The sequence below is a fragment of the Phacochoerus africanus genome, chromosome 9 (assembly GCF_016906955.1).
Source record: "Phacochoerus africanus isolate WHEZ1 chromosome 9, ROS_Pafr_v1, whole genome shotgun sequence".
Taxonomy (NCBI): domain Eukaryota; kingdom Metazoa; phylum Chordata; class Mammalia; order Artiodactyla; family Suidae; genus Phacochoerus; species Phacochoerus africanus.
Genome location: NC_062552.1, coordinates 2924650 through 2951640, shown reverse-complemented (window position 1 = coordinate 2951640; position 26991 = coordinate 2924650). Strand labels below are relative to the sequence as shown.

The window sequence follows — 26991 nt, the reverse complement described above, 5'->3', positions numbered from 1 at the left end:
TAACTGCGGTGAGTACGGCTCTACGGAACACTTGCAGGCTGCTGAGAAAGTAATCCTGAGAGTTCTTCTCACAAGAAAAAACATTAAAAAAAATCCACATGAGATGCTGGATGTTAACTATTGTGATAATCATTTTGCAACATACCTAAGTCAAGTGTCGTGCCTACACCTTAAACTTAGTGCTGTGTCAATTACAGACAATGAAACTTAGAGGGGAAAAAAGCTGTGCATGAATTAAGAGTAAATACTATTAAGATTATTACATTTTCCCAAATGTAGCTATAGATGCAAAACAACTCCAGCAATAATCCCAGCAAGCTTTGATTGTGGGGGCTGCCAAACAGCTTTGAACATTTCCATGGAAAGGCAACAAACCTGAAAAGCAACCCGGAGTGATCTTGAAAAGGCAGAACCCATGAGAAGACTCACACAGCCTCAATTCCAGACACACGGCCAGGGAGCAGCAGGCTTCCAACAGGGCGACACTTACAAGGAGATCCATGAAACAGAGCATGTGAGCCAGAGGCGGACTGTCCCTACGCAGGCACAGGCTGAGTGAGCGAGCGACTGATCTGGGGTGGTGGCAGCGGCTCGCAAAGCAATTCGTTTGTCTTTTCAATAAATGCTGCTAGGAGTCGGACGTCCAGATGCAAAAAAAAGTGAACACAACCTGTACCAACTTTACACTCAGATACTAACTCAAGGTGTATCTTAGGCCCAGTTAGAAGAGATTTTAAAGCAAAACACAAGGCATCATCTTCGTGACTTGGGAGCAGGCAAAGGTTCTTCAGGTCACAAGGGCGCTAACTCTGAAAGAGAGGAAACTGCTTCGATAAAATAAAAATTCAGGCTTCGAAAAACACTGTTGGGGGAGTGCCTGTACTGGTGCAGTTAGTTCAGAATGCAACTGCAGCAGCTCAGGTTGCTGCAGAGGTGCAGGTTCAATCCCCGGCCTAGTGTAATGGGTTAAAGGATCTGGCATTGCTGCCGCTGCGGCCTGGATTCCATTCCTGGCCTGGAAACTTCCACGTGCCATAGGTGTGGCCATTAAAAGAAAATGCTGAGGAAATGTATAAACAAGCCACAGACTGGGAGATAATACCCCCAAAAATATCTCCAAGGACTGGTCCCCAAGAAGATTGATTTCCTAGAATTCAATAATGAAAAGGACCAAGATATAATTAAAAAGTGGGAAAAAGGTGTGAGCATGCACATTCCCAAAGGGAGAGACACGCACGGCCAGTTATCACATTAAAAGTGATGGACGCCACTGTTTATGAGAGAATTCAAATGCAAAGGACAAGGAGACACTGCTACCCACCCATCAGAATGGCAAACGTGAAAAAAACTCCGGGATCTACAACTGGCATATTCCTACATTGCTGGTGGGGTTTAAAAGCGGTACAGCCGTTTTGGTAGGAGTTCTTTTTTTTTTTTTTTGTCTTTTTGCTATTTCTTGGGCCGCTCCTGCGGCATATGGAGGTTCCCAGGCTAGGGGTTGAATCGGAGCTGTAGCCACCGGCCTACGCCAGAGCCACAGCAACGCCGGATCCGAGCCGTGTCTGCAACCTACACCACAGCTCACGGCAACGCCGGATCATTAACCCACTGAGCAAGGGCAGGGACCGAACCCGCAACCTCATGGTTCCTAGTCGGATTCGTTAACCACTGCGCCACGACGGGAACTCCTTGGTAGGAGTTCTGACAGCGTTTTATAAGACTAAACGAACACCTACCCTGAGGCCCAGCAATTCTAATCCTAATTACTTACCCAAAAGGAGTGAAAACTTACATCCACAAAAAGACTTGTACAAAACTATTTATAGCAACTCTGATCATAATGGACCCAAACTAGAAACAAACCAAGTTTCCAAGCGACAGGACAAACTGTAGTGTGTACACACACCATAATCCCAACAACAAGAGACTGACAATACCGGTAAACACATGCGTGAGTCTCAAAACATTATGCTGGATTAAAAACCTTACTTAAAAGATTGCTCATTGTATGAGTCCATTTGAATGAACATTCTTGAACAAGCTCCTAACCCCACAAAACCCACTATTATTAAAAAAACCCAAAAGAACAATGTCGGTAGGGGAACTGACTGGGAAGGGACATCGGCCAACTGAGGGGGGCGGTGGTGACCGCTTTCTAAGTAAGAAGCTATCGGGCTGCACAGGTCTAGCCTTCGTTAAGCTCAGCAACTTGTATTTCATTAAGACCTGTGCCTTGCACTGTTAGAGAATTTTACATCAAAAGAGAAAAAGCTGTCAATATCGAATTCTAGGCGTTCCCATCGTGGCTCAGTGGTTAACAAATCCAACTAGGTTGAGGGTCAATCCCCGGCCTTTCTCAGTGAGTTAAGGATCTGGCATTGCTGTGGCCGTGGTACAGGCTGGCAGTTGCAGCTCCGATTCAACCCCTAACCTGGGAAATTCCATAGGCCACGAGTGTGGCCCTAAAAAAAAAAAAAAAAGAAAGAAAAGAACGACTGAAGTGGCTAAAATTAAACAGCAGTTGTAAATATTGATGAGGATATAAGGATGCTCTCCCACAGGCTGGTATAAAAATTAATAAACAGAAGCCGCAGTTAAAGGAAGCTCCCAGCAGGGGGAGCTCTCATGCCTGCATCCACAGTAGAGCCCGACAGGAGAAAGACCCTCTTCCTTCCTGGCAGGGACTCAGCCAATGAAAAGCCACAGGCTGGGTTTCCCAAGTCCTCCTCTCGTCCCCTCTATAAAAGCTTTTCCTTCCTTCATCATGGGGGACCTGGCACGTGGCTGCCATGGTTGAGACCCTGAATTGTAATTCTCTGCCGATCCTGATGAAACCTTTCTTTGTCCGAGCATCGGGCGGTCTGCCTGCTTTGGCTCATCCCTGCTGAAGGTGGAAAACCACGGCAGTTCCTTAAACATGGACCGACCTCAGCAACTCTACTTCTAGGTTTTTACACAAGAGAGATGGGACGTTTGCCCGCAGAAAGACCTGCGCGAGAACATTCCCAGCAGCTTCTCCTAACAGCCAGAGACGAAGCAGCCCTGGTAGCCATCAGCAGGAGAGCAGATGAACAAAACGAAGCCTCTTCACACCAGGAACTGCTGTCCACAGCAAGACAGCATCACCACCGCCTGTGTAGCACGAGTGCATCTAAACATCATCCCGCCAGGTCAGGGACGTGAGACACAGAGTGCACACACGACTCCACTGACGCGAGGGCCCTTGAGAAGCCAAAGGGACCTGCGGTGAGAAGTCAGAACCTCAGTGTCTGCGGCTGGGGTGGGGCAACAGGAGACCCGAAAGGGGTGAAAGTGTCCATCTCTGTAAGGCGGGTGTTACACGGGTGGATACATCGTCAAAGCCACCGCACACTTAAGAGCTACAGTTACTACACCTAAGTCATGCCTCGCTTAGCAAACTTAACAGCTCTTCCCGGCTGGAACTAGGCAGGGGATGAGGAGATGCTTCTGGCAGGTGACATCTGACCTAGAGCTGGGCCCCCAGGGACCTGGTCTTCCCCAGGGGCTGGGCTCCCAGCCCAGCACACAGCCCCCTGTGGGAGTCCAGTGCCAAAGCCCAGGGAGGCGGGCTTGAACAGTAACATGGAGAATGTGTGATAGATGGTAAAAACAGAACCAGTACAAAATAAAACCAACAAGCTGCAGAAATGTGGACCAAGAAGCATTAAAACCTCTTTCAAATCTACAATAGAGCAGGTAAACAATTCATCCAAGAAAAAAAAAAGTACAAACATCAATGAACCCATGAATGCCTTTTGGAAACAGTACCTTCTGTCTGGAAGGCTCATGAACGTGCAGAAGGTGGGACCTGTGATTCTGTTGTGTGGGGGGTGTGATTTAACAATGAACAACAGAAGGCTTAAAACACGCTTAGTCTGTGTTGAGAATTCAGCTGAGAAATAAATGCCGGAAAGTTAACTGAGTAGATGCTCAAAGCTGGTGGCGGGGGCGAGCAGAGAGCAGGTGAGGAGAAATCCAGGCACCTGCTCCACTGCGGGGCAGCGGCCTTGGAGCCCCGCTCATCCTCCCATGAGTAACCACAGGCACTGAGTTTGAATTCTCAGTGTCTTCAGCAGCGACCGCCAGAATCCTGTGCTGTTACACAGTCATCGATTGAGTCTTGAAACAGCCGGGCAGAATCAAGGCAGAGATGTTTTCAACGGCCATGTTTTCTAAAGTGTTAAAGGCTAAGTTAACTTTCTAACCAAAAACAAAAAACAAATGCTGATTTAGCTCATCAGCAAATGCGGAGTTCTATCTGCCACATGAAAAATGCACAGAATGGTACCGTTGTCATTCCCATTCCCCAGTGAGAATATCAGACATTGGAGCAATGACCTGTCTGTTGGTATATGTGCAGGAAGCTACGGAGGCTGCACGTATCATCTCCTGCCTCAGCAGGTGCTCAGGAATGCTACACGCAGAAGATCTCACTTGCTAAAAGTCAAGACACTCACCCTATCTCTCCAGGTTTTTTCTTTTTTCTTTTTTTTTTTTAAGGGCCGAGTCCATGGCGTATGGAGGTTCCCAGGTGAAGGGTCAAATCAGAGCTACAGTTGCTGGTCTACACCACAGCAACACTGGATCTGAACTGTGTCTGCAACCTACACTGCAGCTCACAGCAACACCAGATCCTTAACCCACTGAGCGAGGCCGGTGATTGAACCTGCATCCTCAGGGATACTAGTCAGATTCGTTTCTGCTTCACCACAGCGGGAACCCCTTATCCACTTTTTTTTTTTCTGTACCTGTGCCACCGCTGCAACCAAGGTGCTGCAGTGATAACACTGGATCCTCAACCCACTGCGCCATTATGGAACTCCCATCCACTTTTTGTCTTTTTAGGGCCACACCCAAAGCATATGGAAGTTCCCAGGCTAGGGGTCCAATTGGAACTGCAGCTGCTGGCCTACACCACAGCCACCACCACACCAGATCCAAGCCACGTCCATGACCAACACTGCAGCTCACGGCAATGCTGGATCCTTAACCAATTGAGGGAGGCCAGGGATCAAACCAGTGTCTTCATGGATACTAGTTGGGTTTGTTACTGCTGAGCCATGGTGGGAATTCCCTGGATTCAAATTCTGTAAAGGGCTACTTAAACCACTCAGAAATTTTGCCAGTAAGTCACACTTCTGCTTTTTGTTCTTAATATGAGAATGGTATCTGGTACCAATGAAACCACTTGCTTCTTGCACACTTGACAGACAGATCACAGATGAATCAAGTCTATAGATGTGTGTTGTATAAACAAGGGTGAATCAGAACTTTTCCTGCACAGCTGCTACAACTAAAAACCTATAAAAGCATATTTCATAACAACTCTATTCTACAGATACCTCAAAATAGAATAAAGCATTTGTTATTTCTCATTGACAGCACAAACCAAAAATGCTAAATAGAGAGCCTGAAGAAATAATAGAGAAATTCCTGTTCTGCACCAGAGTGCTCCACCGTCTGGCTTTATTAAATGGATGGAGACAAAGACAAAACTGTTCAGGAAGTGAGACTAAACTAGGATTTCTGAGTTTGAGAATTTTCTTTTCAGTCTATTTTCATAACAAAATAGCAAAGTTAGTCCCACAGGCAAGCCTCCATTTATCTTCGATTATAAAAGCTTTGCCCAGCATTCCCTTTTAAACCTAAATGTTCCACAAAGAAAGCCAAGTCTAAATGCCAAGACGTGCCAAAATTAAGTTTAATAAGATGATGCCACCTCCACACAGTAAAAGTGATATTTGCGACAGACGGCACTGATGCAGCTGGATGAAATCGCTCTCATAAATGACAGGCTGACCCAGAGGGCAGCTCCTGTGTGTGGAAAGCTCTGCTAAGAGGAATGAGGACACCCACGGAGGACGAAAACCCACTCTGGGATGAAATGCAGCTGCTGGACAGGCCACAGAAGCCTATAAAACTACACATGCATACACTGGCGCACACGGACGCAGACCGACAACAAACAAGAAAATCACCGCGGAGCCAGAAGAGGACCGCTTCTGGCCAGACACCAACACCCCAGCCCCTGCACAGAGGAGACGCACGGTGATGCTTCCAGCATCCCAGCTGTGGTACCACCACGGAGGGACACTAGGGGGCAGTGCACAAGGGGGACGGGAACTCCAGGTTCTCCATCCTAAGGAGAAGGTCAGAGACAGGCTGAGCTGGACCAGGGGAGCCGAGCAGTCTTTGTGAGAAAGCCCCCCTTTCTGTTTCCTCCAGACCCCACCCAAGGGAGACGGTTTAGGGTGGAGGGGATACTGCCAATTGGAACTTTTACCCAAAACCCCAACAACCTAGAGACGACCATGGAGGCGGCCGTCAAAACCTAGAGACTCTAAGCCTGAGAGACCAGCTCTGAGCTCTGCCACATGAGAGGTTCTGATCTCGGGACCCTGACAGTCCGGCTGCGGGCCCTGGAGGCAGATGGATTCTAAAATCCAGTTCTGCAAACCAGAGTCAACCCACCCACCAAGGCCACCAACACACGTAAGTCCCTACAACACACAGCAGGTTTCTGCTTTCACTGAGGACATAGGAAGAAACAAACACAGGACCTCTTTCTCCTATCTTGGAAGTTATTTATGCCCAAGAGAAAGGAATCAAATTAATAAGTGTGAAATATATGAAATATGTATCATTGATAAGAAGAGAAAAACCACAGGAAGAAAACAGGGTAAAGGCAAGAGGCTGGTCAGGAGGAGGTGAGCCACCGACACCGAGAAGACCGCTCCGCCAGAAGGAGCGGCTGATGCACACCCCAAGAGGCAGGGGGTGCGCGGGAGGAACAGCAAGAAGGCTGGGGGGCGGGGGGGGGGGGGAGCCGGAGCCGGGGCAGCAGGGAAAAGACCAGGTCGGGAAGGCCGGGGCGGGGGGGAGTTACGTTTGGTGCCTTGCAGCCAAGCTTTATTTGGGGGTTGCTCTCAGGAAGGAGGAAGCCGTGGAAGGGTTCTGGGTAGCAGAATGGCATGTGTTTTACGTTTCAGAACTGCATGCCCAGCTCCTTACGGAATCACGAAGAACTGGTAGCAACTGCGACAACCTTGACAACCTTGGGGACAGAGGTGTGACCTGGACTAGGTGGTGAGCAGTCGCTGGAGTTGGAGTCTGGGTCGAAGGAGTGTGAGTGACTTCCTGATGGACTAGATGCAAGACAGGAGTGAAAATGAAGAATGAAGGCGAACCAAGATGTTTGGCCCGAGTTAACAGGAACGTCGGAGTTGACATTGACCGGGATGTAGAAGATACGAGCGCTGAGTCTAAAGCACCGTAAGAGGAGACGTGGAAGCGGACGTTCGACCCGCACATCTGGAACGTGCGCTCAAGGTAGAAACCTGGGCTCTGCAGGCATCAGAGGTCATTAAACCCATGAGATCATGAAGGGAGTTAAGTGCGGATAAAGAAAAAAGGAGGCTGAGGACCTGGCCAGCTTCAGAGGTCGAGGTCCCGGCAGGGGTGGCTGACCGTGGAGGAACAGGCAGAAATTTAAAGGGAGAGCCCGAAAATGAGACAGACCTTGAGGGGTGGGACGAGCACCCCTCTGCCCCACACAGGGGACGCCAGCACAGAGTAAAACTGGGGCCACTTCAAAGCCACCTCAACTACGAACACACTCCCAACTGAAACACACACCCAGTGCAGAGGGGTGGAAGTCTAATGGTCCAAAGTGTCTGACTGAAACCTGACTCACAAACTATGCAGACACTGGACAGTTACGCTGAAAATTAAGATAAGAACTAGGATGAAGGGAGCTGAGCAGAGAAAATCATGGTCACACAATGTAGGGGCCACAAGATTCCTCGGATTCCATCTAGGCAAGTGACTTCACACACACACTAAACAAATACTCACAAAACACCAGAGAAGTATGGAGCATACTTGGGAATTTAAAAAGTCAATGAGGAGTTCCCATTGTGGCTCAACAGTAACAAACCTGACTAGGATCCATGAAGAGGCAGGTTTGATCCCCGGCTTTGCTCCGTGGGTTAAGGATCCAGCGTTGCTGTGAGCTGTGGTGTAGGTCACAGCTGTGGCTCGGATCCCACGTTGCTGTGGTTGTGGTGTAGGCTGGCAGCTACAGCTCCGATTAGACCCCTAGCCTGGGAAATTCCACATGCCACGAGTGCGGCCCTAAAAAGCTGGAAAAAAAAAGTCAGTGACAACTCTCTCTCAGTTTATCCATAATTTGGGTTTAGCAGAAAAAGACTTGAAATTATCCCTTAAAAACACATTCAAAAAACTGAACAAAACATTTTTAAAGAACTCAAGGAAAACATGATGACAACGATTCAAATAGGAAAGAAATGGACCTACCAAAATAAAGTATTTAGAGTTGAAAACACAGTAAGTAAGACAAAAAATGGACTCAGGAGCTCCCATTGTGGTGCAGCAGTTAATGAATCTGACTAGGAACCTTGAAGTTCCAGGTTCGATCCCTGGCCTTGCTCAGTGGATTAAGGATCTGGCATTGCCATGGGCTGTGGTGTAGGTTGCAGATGCGGCTCGGATCCCCCATTGCTGTGGCTCTGGCGTAGGCCGGTGGCTACAGCTCTGATTAGACCCCTACCCTGGGAACCTCCATATACCGGAGGATATGGGAGCAGCCCTAGAAAAGGCAAAAAGACCAAAAAAAAAAAAAAAGACTCAACAGCAGATTTGAGAAGGGAGAGGAAAGAATCAGTGAACTTTTGAGAGAGTGACAGACTTTATCCAACTGAAGAACAGAGAGAGGTAATATTAAAGGGGTGGAGTGGAGTGGACACACACACACAAAAAGGGCAAAAAGAAGATTTTTTTAAAATAATGGCTGAAAACATCCCAAATATGATGAAAAACAATTACGTACAGATTCCAGAAGCTTGACAAAGCTTAATTAATATAAACACAAGGAGATCCTTAGTTAGAGACACAGTTGTTAGTTAAACTTCTGGAAGCTAAAGACAGAGAAAATCTTGAAACCAGTAGGAAAATAACAGGTTAAAGTTATAGGGAAACAACACTATAATGAATGGTTGGCTTTTCATCAGAAACAATGGAAAATATAAAGAAGAAAGGCATATCCCAAATCACAAAAAGAAAACCAACCAAGAATTCTATATCCAGCTAAACTATCCTTCAAAAATGAAGGTAAACTAAAAACATTCCCAAATAAATGATAACACTGCTTGCAGAGCTGCTTGACAAAAGAACACCAGAGGAAGTTCCACAGGTTAAAAGAAGACTCCAGACAACAACACAAAAGCAGGGGAAGAAAGGAAGGGCATAGGGATAGCATGTGGGTGAATATAAAAGACCGCTTGCATAGGTTCTTTTTTCTACTCAATTTCTTAAATGAAACCAGACTGCATAAAACAGAAATTACAACACTGTGCACACCTATTAGATATAATGCGTATAACTATAATAGCACAAAGGAAGGGAGATATGCTAGAGTAAAAGTGAAATACTGACTAGAATTAAGGAAGTATTAACCTCAAGTAGATTGTGATAAATCAAAATGCATATATTATAATCCTTAGAGCAGTCACTAAGAAGATAAAGATATCGTTTTAAAAATTATGGAAATTAAGGAGTTCCCGTCGTGGCGCAGTGGTTAACGAATCCGACTAGGAACCATGAGATTCCGGGTTCGGTCCCTGCCCTTGCTCAGTGGGTTAACGATCCGGCATTGCCGTGAGCTGTGGTGTAGGTTGCAGACGCGGCTCGGATCCGGCGTTGCTGTGGCTCTGGCGTAGGCTGGCGGCTACAGCTCCGATTCGACCCCTAGCCTGGGAACCTCCATATACCGCGGGAGCGGCCCAAGAAATAGCAACAACAACAACAACAACAAAAAGACAAAAGACAAAAAAAAAATAAAAATTATGGAAATTAGTACGTAAAGGCAAAAATGTTTAACATAAAAGAAAACAAGAAAGCAATGAGATAAACAGAAAATAACTAGCAAACTGACAAACTAAACCCAACCATTTCAATAACATGATATATGAAAGAATTAACACTTCCATAACTACATGATATATGAAAGAATTAACACTTCCAACAAAGAACAGAGGTTGGCAGAATAGATTTAACAAAGCAGCTATATATTCTCCAAGAGACTCAATGTTAGATTTCAAAGATAAAAATAAGAGTTAACAGGAAAGAAAAAGATATACCATGCCCAGAGTAACCACCTGAGATTACATTCATAGTAGACAAAACAAGGCTTTTAGCCAAGAAATATCTTGAGAGACAGAGAGGAACGCTTCATAATGATCCAAAGGGCAGTATTTCAGGATGGCACAGTAACTATGAATGCATATGTATACCTAAAGAAGACCCAACACATGGAGCAAAACCAGACAGAAATAAAGGAGAGACAAGTCTACATCACAGTTGAAAATTTCAACATCCTACTATCGATAACTCATAAAGTAAAACAGAAAATCAGCAATGAGATAGAAAATTTGAATGCCATCATCCAATTCACCCAACATTTACACGACACTCCCTCCTTCAACAGCAGAATACGTCGTCAAGCGCACACTAAATATTTACCACAACAGACCATCTTCTAGGCCATAAAACAAGTTCCAATAAATCTGAAAGGATTCAAGACATACAAAGAGATCCTGCCCTAGACAGATCACAGCCAAACTGCTGGAGGCATAAAGACGGAGAAAATCATGTCCACTGACCAGAAGGGATTTCATTAGAAACCAACGATTTTGGAAAATCTCCAAAATCTGACATTCAATAACACACTTCTAAATATTTCCCTTTGGTTAAAGAATATAGAGGAAATTAGAAAGCATGTGAATGACTGAATCTCAGTTGTAAACAGAAAAATATAATGCAATAAACTCTGTTTCACCCCAATAACCAAAAAAAAAAAGTAAATGAAAATGAAAACATAAAAACTTACAGGAAGCAGCTGACGTAGTGCCTAGAGGAAATTTTATAGCTTTACTCATATACTCAGAAGTTAAAAATTTTTAAATTCACAATCTAAGCTATCCACCTTGGGAAACAAGAATAAAAGAGCAAATTAAGCCCAAAGCAAGTAGAAGGTAGTAAATAATAAAGATCTGAGAAGAAATCAATGCACCAGAGAAAACCCAGAAAAAAAAAACCATAAAATCAAAAGTTGGTTCTTTGAAAAGATGACCAAAACAGATATACCTTTAGCCAGACTGACCAAAAAAGAAGAGAGAGCACACAAATCACCAATAACAGAAACAACAGACGGACATCACTAGCTTGTGGCAGGAATTAAAAGGACTACAGCATGTGACACCAACAACCCTGTGCCGAAAAATTAAGCAACTTTGATGAAATGAAGAAATGCCTAGGAAAATAGAAATTATCCCAACGGATCCTAGAAGAAACAAAAAATCTATATAGATTAAATAAGTAAACGAATATATTTAGAAATTTAAAGTCTTCCCACAAAGAAAAGTGTAGGGACGGACAGCCTCACTTATGAACTATTCAAAAATTTTAACGAAGAAAAAAAGTTCTATGCAAATACTGTCAGAGGATAGGAAAGACCACTTCCCAACTCATTCTACAAGGACACTATTACCTTGATAGCAAAGCCAAACAAGGACACTGTAAGAACAAAACTGAAGAAAAACAAACACCCCCCTCCACAGAACAATATTTCCTGTAAGTATGGACACAAAACCCCTAAATCAAAATCGCCAACATATAAACAGAATCGTATACCATGTCCAAGTAGGATTTATCCCCAAAATGCAAGGTTGGTTTCACATCTGGAAATCAACTGCTCCGCCACACTAATGGACTATAGGACAATTGCCTCACCACACTAATGGACATTAGGAGAAAAGTCACATCGCCATCTCAACGGCCACTCAGTAAAGCATTTGACAAAATAATTAATGTATGGGGATTCCCATTGTGGCTCAGCAGGTTAAGAACCCCACATAGTATCTGTGAGGATGCAGCTTTGATCCCTGGCCTCGATTGGTGGGTTGAGGATCTGGCATTGCCGCAAGCTGCAGCACAGCTCCGGTGTGGCTATGGCTGTGGTGCAGGCCTGCAGAAAACAGCTCTGATTCAACCCCTAGCCCAGGAACTTCCATATGCCACTAGTGTGGCCATTAAAAAAAAAAAAGTTACCTTGGGAGTTACCGTCGTGGCGCAGTGGTTAACGAATCCGACTAGGAACCATGGGGTTGCGGGTTCGGTCCCTGCCCTTGCTCAGTGGGTTAACGATCCGGCGTTGCCGTGAGCTGTGGCGTAGGCTGCAGACGCGGCTCGGATCCCGCGTTGCTGTGGCTCTGGCGTAGGCCGGTGGCTCCAGCTCCGATTCAACCCCTAGCCTGGGAACCTCCATATGCCGTGGAAGCGGCCCAAGAAATAGCAACAACAACAACACAACAAAAGACAAAAGACAAAAAAAAAAAAAGTTACCAAAAGTCTTAACAGACTAGAAATAGACACTTCGCAACCGGCTAAGGAAATCTACAGAAACCTCACAGCTCATGTCATATTTAACGTGAAAGGCTGAAGCTGTTCCCCTCAATACCCCCCAAACTATGAGCAAGACGTTCGTGTGGGGAGTCCCACTGACCTTCGTGCCACAGGTTCCACGTGGCACAGAAGGCCAACGCAGACGGACTGGAAAGAAAGCAGAACAGTCTCTGATACGATCCGATTCGTACGCAGGGGAAAATGAAGGAACTTACAGAACAACTATGAGGACTGAGAGGTGGTTTTAGAAGCTTGAAGGATACAAGAGCAGGTATAAAAATCGATTTTACTCCTAGGTAACAGTGAATGGATGGTCCACAAGTGGAAAGAAGAAAGGAGTCCCATTCAGCGTATCGCAAAGAATAAAACAGCTGGGAATCAACTTCATGAAAGAAGTTCAAGAACTTTCCACTGAAAACTTCAAACTATTACCGGAAGAAATTAAAGACCTAAATAAATCAGGCCCATGGGCTCCTACTGGAGGGAGCCGGGCAGATCTGCGAAGGGGCGGCTCCCAGCGCGCCTGGCCGGGCGGACAGCCGGTACTCGGGGCGTCTTCCCGGGGTGGGAGCTGCCGGAGAAGAGCGTACGGCTGAGGACTACGGTGACGTTCACACACGGACACACAGCGTGGTCTGGGGTCACGATGTTGCCTGAAACGTGTGACCAGTCATCCAACGCAGGGTTCCTGACTCTGGAAAAGCAAAGCCACGGGGCTTTGTGTCCTTGAAACGTTTCTTCGGATTCCTTGCTTTCAGCTCTCTCCTCAGGGAGCAGATCCACACCTAACATTCTGCAGCAGGATCAGGACTAAGTCAGGGCTGCTCAGAGGATGAGCATGAACCGCGCCAGGCTGGCAGCACGACTGCAGGGTGACACCTGACTGCACAAAAGCAGCGCGGTGACCCAGGCTCAGCATGCGTCCTTCACCAGCCTTCGCTTCATGAGTCTGCCCGCCTGCAGGACCACAGCCAAACCACACCCTAAGGCGGGCGCTGGCCGCGGAGAGGACCCACAGAGAGCTTGAGCATCTTCACTGCCGCTTACGCCCAGGAACACCTGGCCGAGGAGAGCTGCGCTGCCACGTCCATCCTCAGCCACGGTACTGATGAGGCGCTGCTCCAGCTGCGAATGGGTCCACACTCCCAGCGCGTGCTCTTGAGTGACGTCTCAAGTCTGTATTTCACAGAGAGTACTTCCTACCAGACACGGAACCCTTGCTTTGTGTGAAGCAATGTTTTCTCTGGCTTCCCCCAAAGAAACAATTCCATTATACAGAGAGCAGGGGACGGGAAAGAGAGGGACCTGTATTCTGACTGCCCATCTGGCTCATCAACCCTGACGTTCGGCCGTAACGGACTTGGGTGTTTCTAAGTAAAAAGCAGCATGATGCAACCGAAACCCACTGGGCATCCACTTCCCAGGAGCCCCTCTCCCGGCCACTGTCCACGGTCCCAAATCTGACATTTATGTCTTTGAAAAAGAGCGCTGCCTGTCTACATCCAGGTAACATGCTGGATCATTCTGCATGATTTCAAGCTCTATACACTTTCATCAGTGTTTGAAAGAAATCCATATTCATCCATGGAGACCTAGCACACTCCTTTTAAAGGCTGTATAATATTCCACAACATGAACAAGACACACATCCATTTACCCATTTCTCATGCTGGGGGACAGCTAGGCGCTCTCCATTCTTCTCTGTTGCAAACAACATTTCTGCAGATATCCTTGCCAATAACCCTTCAGACACATTGGCTACTCGCGCAAGGCACACGCCTAGGAGAAACGCTGCTAAATGACACAGCACAGGCACCCAGAACTAACAGGACAGGGCCAGAGCGCTGCCTGAAGTGGTTAACCATTCATACGCCTCCCCAACAAGCTAGTATGTTTAAGTTTGACTAGTATGCACTGATAGATTGCTTTAATGTGCCTTTTCCCATCAGCTGGTGAAAACAGAATTCTTATAAAACTTTATTGCCTATCCTGCTTTCCTTTCCTAAGAGCCCCTGTTCACACATTGCCCATGTCAGTGGGTCACCCTTTCAGTGTGTTATGGTGGCTGTTAGGATGGGGCTAAAATTCCGTATTTTTCTTTACGGTTTTTGGTTCTGGCGTCTTACTTTAAAAAAGCATTCCCTTCCCAAGGCCACAGTCTTTGACGACACACAGAATGACTTCTGTGCAGGCTGAGACAAGGCATCTGATTTTGTTTCATTCTTAGATGGGTAACCAAACAGCCTAGCTTCGTGACCCAGAGGACCCGTGCTTTTCTAATTCGTAACCTCCCCTTGTCGGTGATCACGCCTCTACACGTGACTCGCACTTGGGTGTTCCACTTGCTCCCAACAGCAACACCACACTGTCAACCGTGGCTCCTACCAAGCAGCTCATTCTGCCTGAAAACCATCCTTGCTACGCATGGCATAGTGTTTTCCCATGACTTACAAGACCAACTTGTATCATACTACAGTAATTCAGAAGGGGGCGGGCAGCAAAATCAATAAGCAGGAACTTGACTTTGGGATTTTTAGAGAACTGGTTCCAGTTTATATCAGGGAGAAATAGACATTACAGTTAACGAGCCGTCCCCACGCAGGACAGAGAATTGATAACCTGGTTTCCTACCCTTTCGGAGTCATTCTGGGCAAATCATGTAGTTTCCAGGAAATCGTATGACAGCTTTGCACACTTGTTGGCATACAACTGTCTGTAGTTTTCCTACTTTTAAAATACTTTTCGTACCTGTAATATGCCTTCCTTTCCATTCCAACTGCTATTTGTTTTAATCATCTTTTCTCATTCTTCATAAATTGTCACATTTTGTGTCTTTTCAAAGGACTAACCTTTGGACTCGCATCCTTGTTCGGGGGTTACTTTCTCTTTTGTTGTTGTTTTTTGGCTGTGCCCACAGCATACAGAAGTTCCCAGGCCAGGGATCGAACCTGCACCACAGCAGTGACCTGAGCCATATCAGTGACAACACTGGGTCCTTGACCTGCTGAGCCACCAGGGAACTCCTGATGGTTACTTTCTATATTTATCAAGGATGGGCTCAAGGCCTGGTGGGCTCAAGGCCTGGTGTACAGGCTCAGGCCAACATCAGAGTAAACCCCTTCCCCAGTGCCCCCCAGACAAACACTTCACATTTCTTTCAAAGCTACTACATGCAGACTGTTCCAGGGGGTCAGACAAAATCACGTGAGGGGGGACTTTCTACTCTTCACCCTACGGTGTTTCAGCAACAGAAGTCCAGCCCTGCCTGGAAGCATCCAGCCTCTTTCTTGCTCCTGGCTGCTTCCTGCTTTACCAGCAGGGCTAGAATGATTCTAAGAAGGCTTGTGTAACTGCGCAGGGACCATCCACCTTGTGCTGGCTGCGGGGTTTTAAGGAGATAGCCAGGTATGCACGGCCTTGTAACCCAGGTGTTTAAAGGTTTGCAAGCGGAGAAGTCAAACTGCTCAGGGCCAGTCACTTTGCACTGAGCACTTTTAAAGACGCAGACCTAGGACAGCTGGCCGGCAGCAAGACACCCGACAACAGGTGTCAAGGGCGCCCAGTTTTCAACAAGCATCCCTGTAAATTTAAAACACCTTCAACGTAACACAGCTGTAGCTTCACAGACAGAAAGACACACATCCTTAGACGTCTCATCACAAAGGAAGGGCTGTGTCCTGAGACGCAAGTCCCCCCTGCTCCCCAACTTGGGAAGAGCTGGGCCGTGATGCACAGGCCCTCGTGGTCCCCAAAGGAACCTGCAGTAGGAAGTGGGGCTTAAACCTGGCCAAGGCCTGGGCAAGAGCCCCAGCTCAGTCTCATGGGCGACCACACAAGCCACCTAGGGATGGGTGACACCGGGGTCCCCTCCCTCCAGCCACTGGCCTGGCCCTGAGGCAATGTTGCCAGGCCAAGCCCATGGGCACCTCTGTGCCCTTCAGGCCCAGGGAACTCCCCAGGGACGTTCAACAAAGCATCGCCGGATGAGCTGCAAACAGAGCTAGAAAGGACACGCGTGCTCCCGTGACATTCTGCCCACAGCACGGCGTCTCCCACGAGCGTTTGTTTTGACTATTTTACATTTTGAGGGCTTCAGAGAAATAAATAACTGCTGTTAATGAATTACTCCCCCTCGACTTCTGAATTGAGCTAACAAGCTCCTAATTGCAAACTCACGACCCATCTGCCAACGCCCCAAGTTAGTGTCAGGAGCCCCTAACGGAGGCCTCAACATAGCGGGGGTGGGGGCCAAGGGGGTGCTGATGATAAGCGTATGACTCACACACGTGCCGCAAAGCTCTGAAGTTGACGTCCAAGAGGAAAAACAGCCTGTGACCCTGTTAGGAACTTCTTACAAGTTAGATCTGTGTGCCCGCAAGTTGTCAGGTCGGTTTGGCCCGAGGGCGCCTCCAGAACCGCGCGCCGCTACCTGCAGTCAGGGCACGAGGTGCTGAGAGCAATGGGGGGCCGGAGACAGAAGAGGTGGTGCTGGCAGATGCCCCCGCCCCGAGATTGGGCAAACGCCCCACATAGATTTTTAAAAGTTCTCTCTCAACCAAACTCTCTAAGGCAGGCATGTTTGCACAACTAGCACCACTCAAAAGAATCATATTCTCCAACAGCAAAATCCACAGTCCCTGCATGTAACAGTCCCGGAAGAGGCAGCTTCCCTCGCAGGCGGCAGGAGTGTGGGAAAGGCACGGGCGAGCTCTGGGGGGCTGCACCAGGCTCTGCCAGGGTCCAGGGCGGGCACACCCCCGCCCCAAGTTGAGATGGTTTTCTTAAACACAAAAATCAAAGCCCCCCCCCCCTTTTTTAGGGCCGTATGGCCTACACCACAGCAACACCAGATCCGAGCCACATCTCTGACCTACACTGCAGCTTGGGGCAATGCCAGATCCTTAACCTACTGAGTGAGACCAGGAATTGAACCTGCATCCTCCTGGACAGTATGTCAGGTTCTTTACCTGCTGAGCCACAACGGGAACTCCTCAAAGCTGTTTTTAGTGGAGGGAAGAATAAAGTCTCACTTTGGACAAGAAGCGTATTCTGAAGTAACGGGAGTCGAGAAAGAGAAAGAGTGAGCGAGAGTCCTCAGTGAAATGATAGCATTAAACCCCCCACGATTTAGGCAGGCAGGAGAAACAGCAAGGATGCAAGGAACTTGGGCTGGGACAGCGCAGGAGCCTTCACGAGGGTGTCTGAGAAGCGAATGGCAAGAAAGAAAATCAGCCAATCCAGGGCCCCATTTTGCTGAAACACACAGGAAACCAACGAACACGTGCAACTGTGAACGCAGGTCATGTCCTAGGATGTACCCACCTGGGGAGTCAGCACTTAGCCCCTCAAGCGGGCATTTACTGACGGGATTTCAAAGGCCAACAGAGAGTTAGCAGAGAAGGCCCGAGTCCAGAGAAGGTGAAAAGTCCGCTGGACCTGTTCTTCAGGAACCTTCTGCCCCAGGTAGACAACGTTTACAACGGCTCTTAAATTAAATATCTAGCTTTCTATAGGGAAACTACTACACACCTAAGTTTTCTTCACGTTAAATTTGGACACGTCTTAGATACGACTGGCGAGAAGGAAGTTTCTTTTCGAGCACAAAATTTGGCTTTTCTCAAGTTCTGGAGGAGGGGTGGTGGGGACGGTCGCCCGACAGGACTGAACGCCACCGGGCTGCACCTGAAACGCGGTTAAGACGGCAAATTCTGGGTTATGTCCACCTGACCACGATTCTTTAAAGTTGCCTTTTTCTAGCTGGGAAAGACCACGCACCAGTAGAATGAACCGCATCTGACCCTACGAGGTGGAGACCAGCGGTTTTTCTTTTAAGCTGATTTTTCTCACAGTTTAGTCGACGTCTCCTCGGTGTTGAGAACAGAACTGCTGAGAATTTACCTGATATTAAGCCACAGAGGGTGGCCACGGGCAAAAAGATCATGATGGGACTTGTCAGAAAAGGTTTGGGGGTCTCTCTTTTCAACTGTAACGAGGAAAAGTCTGTAAACGAAATTAAGGATCCCAACAGCTTCCTGACGTTCCCAAAAAGGTATAAACGGCATCTCCAACCCTCCCCGCCCCTGAAGGAGCCCCCGATGCCCCCAGCCCCCCACTACCTGCCTTGACTGAGGCTCCAGCCCCCACCTCAGTGCCTCCCCGGCTCTTCCCTCTCTCACACACACACAGCCGGTCCTTCCAGAATCCGAGCACCTCGCCCTGCTCCCTGGGCTACGCAGCACTATAGTTCATATTTACTGAAAAAAACCCGCGTTTGAGTGGACTTGCACAGTTCAAACCCGTGCTGCTTAAAGGTCAACTGTATTTTAATTTTCTCATCTTGTTTGCTGCCTAGAAGGCAGGATTTTATTTCGTTCAGTGCTACATCCCGATGCTCCACATACACCTCTGTCTGTGACCACAAAGGACACAGGCTCACTGAACAGGTGAGGTGCCTTTGATTTACAGGATTCCTGCGGTTCAGACTTCAGTACTTTTAATCTGCCAGAAATTGCAACTTTTTCTTCTAACTGCCCAAGGTAATAAGCATTTCGCCAGGCCCAACTTGTGTCCTTCTTGTTAGCAAGAAATGGATAACGAACACTAAACCTACGTCTGAACAAGAGACAGTCCGATACTGACTGTGACCACGCTAAAGCAGGGTCCTAAGATCTCGGCAGCTCCGCATGCTGGGAGCTGCATTTTTCTAATTACAGGTGGAGACTCATTTGCAGTGCCATAAAATCAATTCCTTTGATGCCTTCGATAAAATAAACTAGAAGCGGACCTCCCTGGTTGGCCCAGCAGGTTAAGCAGCCAGTATTGTCACCGCTGCGGCTCAGGTTTGATCCGTGGCCGGGGAACTTCTGCATGCTGCAGGTGCGGCAAAAAACCAAAAACCAAAACCAAAAAACTAGACTAGAACGGGGGGATGTTGCATACGGCGGGGCTAATATTCTTTGAAACTTTGTTTTGCTGCAATGCGAAGTGTATTTCTAGATGTGGGTTGTGGTCAAGACAGCCTTTGAGAAAGACCCTCGTCAAGACCCGGGAGGAGGGACCGGGACCCCCTGAGCCTCCTCCCAAGAGAAAAGGCTCCGGAGAAATTCTGCAGGCGCACACGAGCTTTTTCTCCGTGGAGAGTCCGTGGCTTCCTGGTAGATTCCAGGAGATCCCGGGCTTAAACAGGTTAAAAATGATGAAATCAGAGGGTATTCATGGGGGGGGGGGGGGAAGGGTCAATTCTCTTTTACTTTACTTCAAAGGATTCCATATTGGGCTTCCACTGGTACTTTGAGAATCCACCATGAATCAGTCAATTTATATAAAACCATTCTTCAATCTGTCTACATAGTCAATCTAAAATCCTAAGCTTAATATCCATGAAATAATTATTTTCTTCCTCTCAATCCTGGAACAACCTTGTCAGCACAGACTGGGTCTAGATTTCTGCACTTGGTAAAGGCGCTCCCACTGCCCGCCTCCGGTAGGTACTCCTCCCCCAAGCCCCCACTCCGGGCCTCCCACCGTCCTCTCCGATACCCCCCCGCCCCCGTACACTGCCGCCCCCCACCCCAATTTCAGTTGCCCGCAGATCCGGTCAGATTCCAGCTCAGCCCCGAAGCTCAGGCTCGGGCCTTGGCTGACGATGACCAGAGGCCTCGCTGGACCCGCCCTGCCCTCACCCCTCGCCAGCTGTGAAGACAAGTGACCAGAGAGCTCAGGCCAGACGCCATCCGTGTGAGGGCGCTTCAGACACACACCTGCCTGCTGCCGCTTCCATGCACCCCCGGGACACGCAACCTGGGGGTGACGGTCTCCTGGAACCGGGGCTTCCTCGGGCGGCCTGCGACGGGGCGGACCTTACGTGGGTGAGAGCCAGCGGGACACGCTCCCAGCTGCGGCCCTGGAGCCCTTTCTGCTCACACGTGGCCACAAGACTGGCGCGTCGTGGGGGGCTCAGCCTGGCACCATCAGAGGACAGCCCGCAGGTCAGAAGACACGGTGTGTTTATTCCGTCTCCACTCCCCGCTGATTAACTCCCGCCACTCGCCGGCCAAAGGGCCTCGTTAGGGGCCCACGGGGCGCTGGTCTTGGGAAGAAGCTCCAAGGGAACACCGTCTGAGAGCTGGCGGAGGAAACCTGCAAGCCTCGGACTGCGTGATGGCACAGAGACAGGAGCATGGGAACTGGGGGGCCGACAAGGAGGACGGCCTGGAGGGGGGCCACCACGCCAACCAAACCCGAGCCAGAAAGCAACCTGTTCGGGTGCACTGAGGGCCGGTGCTGGCGGTGAGTACTGACACCTGCTTTGGTGGCTGGAAGAACTGGGCCAGAGAGACAGGCTGCAACGTGGCGGGCACTTCAGGGGACACCCTGGGAGCGGGGACAACCTGTACCAAGAAGCAGGAAATCACGGACACGTGATGGGGAGCTTCCCAGCCGAGGGCAAGGACTGTGCTCTTTCCCGCTGCCTCCCTCGGACTTTTAAGGGCCTCGCACTTGGCAAAGTAAATCGGAATCACTGGTTTCAGACTGGGGGGAGGGGCGTTTGTTCTGGCACGACCAAGCTTACCCTTTGGGGGAAATTTTATGTTGAAAAATAAAAAATAAAAAATGCGGTCTACATTCAGAAGCACTGAAGTGAGAAAGAAAATAAGAACCCTTAAGTTACAAGGCACTTATGTAAATGACTGCCCCCAGTGAACCTGTAGGCAACACAGCAGGTAGAGAGCACTAGAGAGTAAGACCCTTTGGAAAAACACCTCTTATGTAAACATCCCGAGGCTCAGGACCCACCTCACGCTCCGCAACCTCCCGTTTACAATTCTGGTGACCTCAAAAAACACAGGGCAGATAACCACTAACGTATATATGCTTCCATAAGGACGCATTTTGCCAAAAACTAGTCCTATCTGTTTTTAGTAACTGCTCGGTCACTATGCATTTTTGTTTTGTTTTGCTTTGTTTTTCATCTTTTTTAGGGCCACCCTTGCAGCACATGGAAGTTCCCAGGGCTAGGGGTCCAATCAGAGCTGCAGCTGCTGGCCTAAGCCACAGCCACATGGGATCCCAGCCTCGTCTGCGACCTATAACACAGCTCACAGCAACACCGGATCCTTAACCCACTGAGGGAGGCCGGGGATTGAACCCTCAGCCTCATGGTTTCTGGTCGGGTTCGTCACTGCTGAGCCCCAACGGGAACTCAGGACACTCTTAAATAAGACCACTTCTCTAAGGTTACGTGATTAAAATTAAAATTTGATCAATAAAAAGTACTGACACAAATTAAAGACAACTGCAGCCTCATAGATGAAAGTACTATCTTTTAAAATCTTTGCTACAACAAAGAGACTGGAGGAAAACCAGTCCTGCATTTCGGACAAAGTAAACAATATGTTTCAAGTATCCTGTAAACGCAGTAAACCTCCGGCCCCGTGCCCTCATCACCTCCACGGAGCTCCCGTCGTGGCGCAGTGGCTGATGAATCCGACTGGGAACCATGAGGTGGCGCGTTCCATCCCTGGCCTCGCTCAGCAGGTTAGGGATCCGGCACTGCCGTGAGCTGTGGGGTAGGTCGCAGACGTGGCTCAGATCTGGTGTTGCTGTGGCTGTGGTGTAGGCCGGCGGCTGCAGCTTCAATTCGATCCCCTAGCCCGAGAACCTCCATATGCTGCTAGTGTGGCCCTTAAAAAAAAAAAAAAAAAAAAAAAAGAAAAGGCAAAGATAAAATACAAAGAACAGACTGTTTCCACAGGTGTCCCTAAGGGGCGCCACCATCTCAGACTCATCCACATCATTGGCTTAGGCCCCCCCCAAAAAAGGGTATCCTACAACACAAAGCACCAGGAAGCCACAAACATTCATACAACTAAAACTGGCCTGGGCTATGACTTCTCCGGGAAGAACTCCTTTCCTGATCAAAACACCTGCCTTTTCATTGACGTGAGGGAGAAGTTCAGGTCAGCCTCTCCCACGCACATCCTCCCTTGCCGGGGGGCCCCTCCCTGCCATCATCTTAAACAAGAAAGCCGGGGTTCGTTTTCCAAATCCTAAGAGGAGGCATAAATCTGGCTCTGGGTACCAGCAACTGATTGGAAACCGCCTGCTTGGTAAAAGACGTCAGAAGTAATTCTGACTCTGTTAAAAGTTTTCACAAAACTCTCCAACTTCTGTGAAAATATCTGCTACGGGAAAAAATTTAAAAGCATCAAAGAATCCGTTTGCTGTGCTCGATACCGGACTATGCATCCATTCATTAAGCACATATCGAGTGCCTCCTATTTATCGGACACTGTCCCTGAGCCTAAGCTACTCCCCTGTCCCCCAACCCCCAAATTCTGCCTTAGAGAGAATTACATTATTCTGGGAAAAGCCTGCCAAGTTTCAAAGAATAACAGGGGATTATGGTTAAGTTTTACTAAACTTCACTATTTATCAGCAGAAGAACAAACGAGTAACAGAAATGCTATCACTGGTCGTTAATCAGCCGTCTCCTAGATCTTGAGACAAAGCGTGAGGGCGTGTCTGCCGGCAAGAGCGCTCAGAAAAGCTCCAGCAGCGCTTTTCCAAACGTCCTGACAGCAGCCCCACCTGCAGAAGAAAAAGCTGCGGACCCCTGGAGACCTGATCTTGCCACCCTTCCAGGTGGTAGAAAGACAGTCGGACTGCATCTGAAACTAAAGCAGTGGCTGCTCATGTTTAAGGGGGTGTTTTTCGTCTGCTCTAAGGCAGTTTGTAACATCTGAAGTTAAAAATCACACTGAGTCATCTTGGCGAAAACAACATTTTAAAGGCACAGCCTGACATACAATGAGCCACGTGTCGTGACAACACAAATCCTACTTTCATGCTGAATTTTTTAAGTTCATGACAAGAGGAAAATGAAGGAAGTTCCCTAGTGGCTCAGTGGGTTAAAGACTGGATGTTGTCACTGCTATGGCTTGGGTTTGATTCCCGCATGCTGTGGCCAAAAAAAAAAAAAAAAGAGGAAAGATCCTTACTTTCCAATTTTTGAATTTTCTACCTCTCACCATCACTAACCAGTCACCATGGATTTCAGGTGTCAGGTTAAGAAAAGAAGTGACCTGAGACCTACACGCCACCGACACAAGATGCTCAGTCCCCAAGGGCCTTTTGGCTGACGGAAGAACGCGGAACAGACTCTCAGTCCACTCAACATAACGCTGGGGGACAGGGAACAGCTGGGTGGCATCAGACTGTGATGCTGGAGGGGACAGTCCCCAAGGAACTAATGAGATCGGGGTTCCCACGTGCCAGTACCTGCCCAAGACCCACTGGCTCCATCTCTGGGAGGGAACAAGCAGAAGAGGGAACCTTCCTAATAATTCCTTCTGCAAGGCCTGCACTGTCTTGTTAGCAGAGCCAGATAAAGATGCTGCCTCTCTCTCTCTCTCTCTCTCTCTCTCTCTCTCGCTCTCGCTCTCGCTCTCTCTCTTGAATGCAGAAGCAAAAATCAACAAAACACCCTCTCCACATTCACAGTAGCCATGTTTTGTAAAGTTGCCGTGAATACTGAATTAGCGACTACCGAACCAACTCTCCTACACACACACCCACACCCCTCACCCAGATTACAACCTCCACTCCTAAAAACAACGTATCCGGATAGATTTCACTTTACAAAAGGGAAAGCGAGGTTCAGAGTGCTAAGTGACTTGCCTACGGCTACCCCACCACCAAGTGTGGGAGCTGAGACTCCAGGTCCGCCCATGGCCCCGGGGCCGTCTCCTGCATTGTGCTGCACTGCCCCCTGCTGCTTCTGCCCTCGGGTCACCTCTGGGTGACCGCTGACCCAAGAAGGGGTGTCTCCTTGATCAACATCAGCTGGGAAGGTGCCTGTTAGGTGACTCGAAATTTTCACGACGCGTGTCCAAAATCACCACGAAAGCACCACAGTGCTCACCTTGGGGTTACAAATAAATTTTAGCAGGTGAGAGAATTTGCAAACATGAGAATTCACAAATGAGGGTCAACTGTATGACCAAACTGACCCCAACGGCACTAATGTTAAAGGGATTACGTGTCATGACCAAAGGTGATGTATCCTGGAAAGGCAAGGGTGCTCCGATCTGAGAAAATCAATGCAGTATGTCACATGAAAAAGAAACAAACGAGTCCCCGCTTGGCTCAGCGGCTTAAGACCCCAACTAGAATCCATGAGGATTCGGGTTCCATCCCTGGCCCCACTCATTGGGTTAAGAATCCTGCATTGCTGTGGCTGCAGCTGATGGGACCTCTAGCCTGGAAACGTCCACATGCCACCGTGCAGCCCTAAACAAGCAGCCAAACAAAGCCGATAAGACCCCTCAATCAATGTGAAAAACGTGCTGAGGAAATCCAACACCCCGGAAACACTCCACAAACTAGGAACAGAGGAAAACTACCTCAACACGACGAAAGGGACTCAGCAGGAGCCCACAGTCAAGATCACGCTCAAGACCGAAGCGCTCAGGAATGAGACACGAAGACCTCGTTTTCACCGCTGCTATTCAACACTGTGCTGGAAGTTCTAGCCAGAGCACTTAGACTAGAAAAATAAATAAAACCCCTCCAAATTAAAAAGGAATTAGTAAAGCCATCGCTTCACAGATGACACGATCACGTGGAGAGAAACCACACAGAAAGGATCCCGAGAGAGCTTCTAAGGCCAACAGAGTCAGCAAAGTTTCAGGACCCAAGGCAAACACACGTCTCACTGTGTTTTCTATACACCCAATGACGGATGCTCACCAAAGTCAGCCAGAGAGTCAGTGCAACCTCTGCCAAAATCCCAACTGCAGAATTTTGCAGAAATGGAAAGGCTGAACCTCACATCCATAGGGAAGTGCAAGGGGCCTGAGAGGCCGAAACCATCTGGAAATAAAGGAGCTCCCGTCCTGGCTCAGCGGTTAACGAATCTGACTAGCATCCATGGGGATGCGGGTTCGATTCCTGGCCTTGCTCCGTGGGTTAAGGATCCAGCATTGCCGTGAGCTGCGGTGTAGGTCGCAGACGCGGCTCAGATCCCAAGCTGCTGTGGCTCTGGCTGTGGCTGGCAGCTGTAGCTCCAATTCAACCCCTAGCCTGGGAACTTCCACATGCCACACGTGGGGCCCTAAAAAGCAAAGAAAGAAAGAAAAGCAAAAGGGAAACCTAAGGATACATCTTCGTAACACTGAGTCAGCAATGGATTCTTAGCTACAACAAACAAAAGCACAGTCAGCAGACGAAAAAAAAAAACAGATAAACTGGATTTCAACTTTAAGGTGTCTGTGTTTCAAAGGACATTATCAAAAGAATGAAGACAGCCTACAGAACAGAAGAAAACACCTGCAAACCTTACTACGTGGTAAGGGTTTAATATCCAACATTCATAAACACCTCCTACAACTCAACCAAACCATCCAATGAAAACAACAGGCCAAGGACTAGACATTTTTCCAGAGACACAAACAGCGAACAAGCACGTGACTCGACAGCCTGAGCCACCAGGAAAACGTAAATCAAGACCACTTCACACCTCCTAGGACGACTCTGCTAAAAGGAAAGGGAGTCAGTGTTGGTGCGGGTTGTTGACTGGGCGGAAAAGGGAGTCACCGCTGTTCCAGAGTTTAGCGGGTCCTCAAGGAGTTCACTGCAGAATCACCTCATGACCCGTGTGATCCACTCCTTCTTTTTTTTTTTTTTTTGGTCTTTTTAGGGCTGCACCCAAGGTATATGGAGGTTCCCGGGCTACGGCTCAAACCAGAGCTGCAGCTGCTGGCCTACACCCCAGCTCACAGCAACGCTGGATCCTTAACCCACTGAGCGAGGCCGGGGATCGAACCTGCGTCCCCATGGACAAGAGTCAGGTTTGCTTCTGCTGAGCCACGACGGGAAGTCCCACCATCCACTTCCAGAACACAGGTCTCCCCGTTCCCGTGACCCTCTCGGGAGCCGTAATGGTGGCAGGCGAAGCAGCAATTACCTGAGGACACGTCTTGCCAAATGCCGCGCGAGATAAACCGAGATGAAGCCCAGACGCCGAGGCACAGTTCAAAGCTCTGGCGGCTGCGCTGTGTGGTTCAAGTGAAAGGAGCAAAGAGCTTTTTGCGCTTTCACCAACGTGCATGCAAACTGACTGGTTCACACAAAATCATAAAGCTGCTGAACCACCAATCAGGCAGCAGTGTCACTGACAGCCTCACTCCAGCTCAGTGAGGGGCTTGGGGCTTCCTCACCCCTGTGTTACCAGCGGTTTAGACACAACTGTACCCCCACTGGCGGATGCTTTCAGGTTTACCCTTTTGTGTATCAATCTGCCAGTCATCACCTTCTTCCCCCACCTACTACTGTTGCTTTTTCTTTCCAACTGATATTTAAGCCGGATGAGCCTTCCATTTATGGCAGTGATGTTGTAGTTTAAAGCTGAATGCCTGGGGTGAGCGCCTGACTCGGACACCTCCCCTAAGGAAGGAGAGCTCGTGGGGTGTCAGAGCTGAGGTGAGTGCA

General features: G+C 48.4%; 1 protein-coding gene across 2 annotated transcripts in view; it reads right to left on the bottom strand.

Annotated features, from left to right (window-relative positions):
- Positions 1-26991, bottom strand: part of CDYL (chromodomain Y like) — a 126734-nt gene that overhangs the window by 62997 nt on the left and 36746 nt on the right. The gene's annotated exons all lie outside the window — the stretch shown is intronic.